A 5,421-nucleotide genomic window follows, 5' to 3' on the forward strand; every position below is an offset into this window, starting at 1 on the left:
TACGACGAAGTTCGCTTTGTAAGCCCAGGAGCCGGAAGTTTTGTAACAGACTTTGGAGGGGGGTAAGAGATTGAGGTGGTTTAGACTTGTTACTCCCCATTGGCATGGCAGGGTGAGGCGTCCCTCGAGCTGCAATAAGGGGCCTATTGGCGTGCAGGCCTTTCGGCATGCGGGCCTTACAGCGTTCGGAGGAAAGAAGACTGACTTGCGAGATGTCTCTCATGGGTGGCAGCCATAGTTGGAGGAGGGAAGGAGGGGTCTGTCCTACTTACCGGCTCCTGTAGGCGCTTGAGAGTAGGGTGGTTGGCGTCTGGCTTGGCGAGGAGGGAGCTCAGCCAAGGGAGGTGAGCTACTACCTCCCCCTGGGTTTCGGCACCAAACGTTAGGGTCAGGCGTAAGGCAGGGTAAAGATAGGAGTCAGAGGCTAAAAAATTTTAGCAGTCAAAGGCTTTATCAGGAACTAAGGTCTCGGGCGAGGTTCAGTGACTCAGGGAGGGAGGGAGAGGGGGAGAGGGAGGGAGAGGGAGGGAGGGAAGGGGAGAGAGAGAGAGAGAGAGAGAGAGAGAGAGAGAGAGAGAGAGAAAGAGAGAGGGAGAAAGTCAGGGAAGTCGCGCCCAGGTGTGGTGGGGTTTTTAAGCTGCAGCGGTTCCGGGTTTAGGTCCAGGTGGCCCTTTTTCGCATCAGGTGGTGCTGTTGCTTGGTGATTAGTTGACCTCCAATTCGTTCTGGCAGCTACTAGGGGCTTTTCCTTGGGTTGCGCTGGCAAGATGGCCGTCCCATCTACTGTGGTTCCAAGGACATCCTAACAGTATATAGGACCTTAGTAATGTGGTGGTGAGGTATGAAGTGAGGAGAAGGGTTCTATAGTCCTATAAGCAGGGCTTGGTCTTTTAGTGAGCCTATGCCCTTGAACTGTGAATGCCACAAGTGCCTTTTAGTACCCCAGTCCCACACTTCAGGTGGGACAGATGGCTACAGGGGCTGGAGTTGAGTAATTCCCTGTCACGTGTGGAAGAGGGGGATGGAGTTGGGTATTTTCTTTCCCCCCAGGTTAGTTTTGCTCTGATAAAAATTCCAATAGTTTAGGCTCTATTAAAATAGTTTCTCTTGAATGTAGGCCTTATTGAAAAGAACAGAATGCTCTGGCATATTTCAAAATGGTTACTTTTCCCTTTTCCCTGTCAATCTCTCAAGAGTTCTCAAGGGTTTTTTGTTTTTGTTTTTGTTTTTTTTCTTCTTCTTCTGGTATTCATTGTGAGAACCTGGTAGACCTTTAGGAAGTGAAACTCACAAAAGCATGTGCCCTTCTCCTGGAGTTTTTAACTCAGACTTATCCACATGGAACATCCAGAATTCGTCAATTACACTTTGCATTTTCCAGTCCAGGTACTGGTTTCCATGGAGGTTTCTGCTCATTGGTTTCTGTTCTGCTAAGCTGTGCTTCCCTGGATGGCCTGTCTCTCAAATTTTGGGGACAGGATTTTATCCTGTCATCTCACAACCCTAAGAGAACTTTCAGTTTGTTCAGGTTTTTATTTGTTGTTAGGATGAAGTGGCAACTTTCAAGCTGCTTACATGCTGGAACAGAAACTGAAAGTCCTAAACCTGATATTTAATTGGTGAGTGTGTTCTCACCATGCACACCCCTGTTCACCCTGTTCACACTCTACTGGACTTCCTTATTCCCATTTGAGATTCCTAACTCTAACAGAAGGACTGTGTTCAATCTACCTTGGCTCGTCTGAGCAGTTACGACATGCAACCATGAACAGTGAAGAAAAAAAAAATCTATCAGAGACTTGAGTTGTTTGAAAGAAAGGAGGGTCACCTGGGTGGCTCAGTCCGTTAAGCTTCCGACTTCAGCTCAGGTCATGATCTCCCGTCCGTGGGTTGGAGCCCCGAATCAGGCTCTGTGCTGACAGCTCAGAGCCTGCCTGGAGCCTGCTTTGGATTCTTTGTCTCTGTCTGTCTCTCTCTCTCTGCCCCTCCCCCACTCACTCTCTGTCTCTCAAAAAATGAATAAATTGTTAAAATTATTGTTTTTTAAAAAGAAAAGAAAGGAGATCAACTTTTTATAAAACTCAGAAATGGATATTATTTGGTATTTCTTCATTGGTTTATTTGATAAGAATTTTTTTAATTAAAAAAAATCTGCTTTATAGCCTTGAAATTTCTCTTATATAGGCAGGAATGGGTGCATAACCAGGATTTACTGAAGGACTGAACTAGAGGCCCTTTGTAAGTAGCATTTCTGTGGTATAACTTTGCTAAAAGATCTCTTAAAAATAACCCTGATGATGGGTGCCTGGGTGGCTTAGTCAGTTAAGCGTCTGACTTCAGCTCAGGTCATGATCTCAAGGTTTGTGAGCTAAAGCCCCACATTGGGCTTTGCACTGACAGTGCAGAGCCTGCTTGGGATTCTGTCTCCCTCTCTCTCTGCACCTCCCCTGCTTGTGCTCTCTCTCTCTCTCTCAGAGTGAATAAACTTAAAAGTTAAAAAAAATAAATAACCCTGATGCAAGATGGCAAAACTCTTCTTCTAGCCAGCAGGCCATGAATGAATAGACATGGGGCAATCTCCACTCCCTCTGAATGAATCACTAAATCAACTAAGGTAGAAGGGAGGGAAATGGAAAGAAGCTCCTTGCCGGAGAGAGTGGGATCAGAGCATTCTTGCATGTCTGAGTGCTGGAACCCTACTCAACGATAAGAAATGTCTCTCTCAAAAATGTTAGTTCATTTGGAATTTGGGGTATTAAGAGCTTCATTTTTCATTTTCTTTTAACTCATATAAATGGCTTATCACTTCAATGAACAAATATTTCATTCTTTTTCAGTATATTCACGAGTTAAATTTAAAATGAGCACTGCACATGTAGACTTTTATGAATATTGTAACATCAGACACAAAACCTATCTAGCAATCTTCACACTATCATAAAGAAAAAGAAGTTGATAAAAATTCAAGCAGCAGAAGGGGGCAGTAAAACTCAACAGAATGCTCTGGAAGATTTTTAATATGCTTTCTTATTTTCCTTCATGCAGAGAATTTCCCAACACATTTTAGAGACTAAGAAAGTTTATACTATATATATAAATATATATAGTATAAATTTATATATAGTATATATTTATATATAAATATATAGTATATATATTTATATATTTATTTATGTGTGTGTGTGTCTAAAATACACACAGAAACACTAAATATATACAAAAGTGAGAGCTATGGTTTTGCATAGTCAAAACCTTATTTTTTATGGTATGATACATCATGGCACAGTAATCATAGTACTTTTCCACCTAAAATATGTGTAGCCATCTGGAGTTGGTTTGGGACATTTAACATCCCCTCGTGACCAGCATCCTGATATGTACTATCCATTCGACTTCACTTTCTCACACTTGTCAAAATTATTTAATAAATCATATCATGATGGTTTTTCCTCAAGCCCATATTTGGATTTCCTTTCTAAACTGGGCCCATTCTTGGGGCGCCTTGTGGCTCAATCAGTTAAGCATCTGACTTTGGCTCAGATCATGACCTCACTGTTCGTGAGTTCGGGCCCTGTGTCAGGCTCTGTGCTGATAACAATGAGGATGACTTCAACATAGATTCCGGATTATAATGTAAAATTTCAATACACCAGCAGAGCCAGGGTATGGATTCTTAAGTGACACCTAAACTAGCTCAAATTAGTGGTCCTAAATATCAGTTTAAAATTTGAGTAGACACAACCTACTTATTTAAAGTGAAATAGAAAAGTGGAATTATTTCAAAAAATTATGCTCTTAGTTAAAATTTCATATAAGACTTACTACAATAAGTGGGAGTGTCACAAATGGAATGATTAAATATGACTAGAGGAGGAGAAAAGCTTCCTGGATGAGATGGAATTTTAGTCATTTGTGTCTCATGTAAAATTAGATACTGTGTACATTAAGCAAATGGCAAGAAAAAAAATTCCAAGTGAGTCTCTTTTTTTTTTCTTCAAGACTTCTACAAATTGAGGTATCTGGTGTAGATTTACTTCAGGTTTTATGTTGTTTTTTCCATTAGTGCTAAGAATGTATGGCTTAATTGAACTTTTTATTCTCCACTTTGCTATCTTTCTCTCTCTTTTTCTCTCTCCTTCCTTCTTTCCTTCCTTCCTTCCTTCCTTCCTTCTTGCTTGGATTTCACCCTCCTACCACCAAAAGATATTAAATAAAAACAAAGGACAAAGAAATTCAAAATTGTCAAAATCATCCATCTTTTCCACTCAATTCCTCATCAAACCATGTTCCAAAAATGAGAATAGAAAATTTGCACTAATAAGCCCAGACAACTGAAAAATAAATGCAGTGTTGTACTTTGATCCATTGCCACATTCATCATCTTGGAAAAGTGGGCAGAAAAGACAAAAAATCAAATTTTAAGGATCTTTTTCCTTTTATGTGTATCTCCTGCGAAGGGCTGCTAAGCAAAGTGAACCGCGGGGCCAAGAAAGAAATGCTTTAAAGCAGATGTTGTGGACAGTTAGCATCCCCGCAGACCCTGGGCGCCTTGCCTTCCTGTTTTCATCAGAGGAGAGGAAACGTTATCGTGGTGATCCCTCAAGCTCAGATGGACTATTTACAGGATAACTGCTTAGGAGCAGTATTGTGGAGAGGAATTAACATTTTTTCTGTCTCCAAGAAGCAAGGAAGAGGTGGGGGTGTGGAGAACAACATTTATGTGAAGAACAGCTTAGCTTTGAAGTTACGGATATGTACTCTGACTATAGCTATTACATTTCATCCTGCCAAATTAAAAAACAAAAACAAAAAACAATGTATATATGTATGTATGTGCTGCATATACACCAGGTTAAGGGTCGTCACTAAAGTGGTGACATGTTTGAAGTACATGACGTGTAAAACATGTCAGCCTTTCTTGGCCCCGTCTGCCCAGACTGTGACTCCTCCGGCCCCCCAAAGACCTGAGGATGAGACATGGGGGCGGCCGCGCCGGGGGATTCCCTGCGCTCTGGGACCTCCAGCCGCTTGGATTCCGGGAGAGGAAGCCGAGTGTCTCCCCTCCACCCAAGGGAATCCGCCGAGGCACCGGGTCCGGAAAGCTCCGGGTCAAAGACTGGGAGAAAGGGAATCTGGCGCAAATTGCATTCTGGACCTGAGGGACTGAAGAAGGTGAAGCGTGAGATCGGAGCAGGGAGGGGGGCAATTCGCTTTGCACCCGCCTTGGGGAAGCCGAGGGCAGCTTCCCAGGTTTCCGATTTTCTCATTTGCGTGGGTAAAACTCCTGCCCCCACTCGGGTCTTACGCAATTAAGTAGACAGGGGGAGGGGGAGAGTTGGGGGGTAAAAAAAAAAGCGGAAAGAAACAGTCATGTCGTCACGTGGGCTTAGTTTTCACTCATAAAAGGAAGGTTCTCTCCGT

The sequence above is a fragment of the Panthera uncia genome, chromosome F1 (genome assembly GCF_023721935.1).
Source record: "Panthera uncia isolate 11264 chromosome F1, Puncia_PCG_1.0, whole genome shotgun sequence".
Taxonomy (NCBI): domain Eukaryota; kingdom Metazoa; phylum Chordata; class Mammalia; order Carnivora; family Felidae; genus Panthera; species Panthera uncia.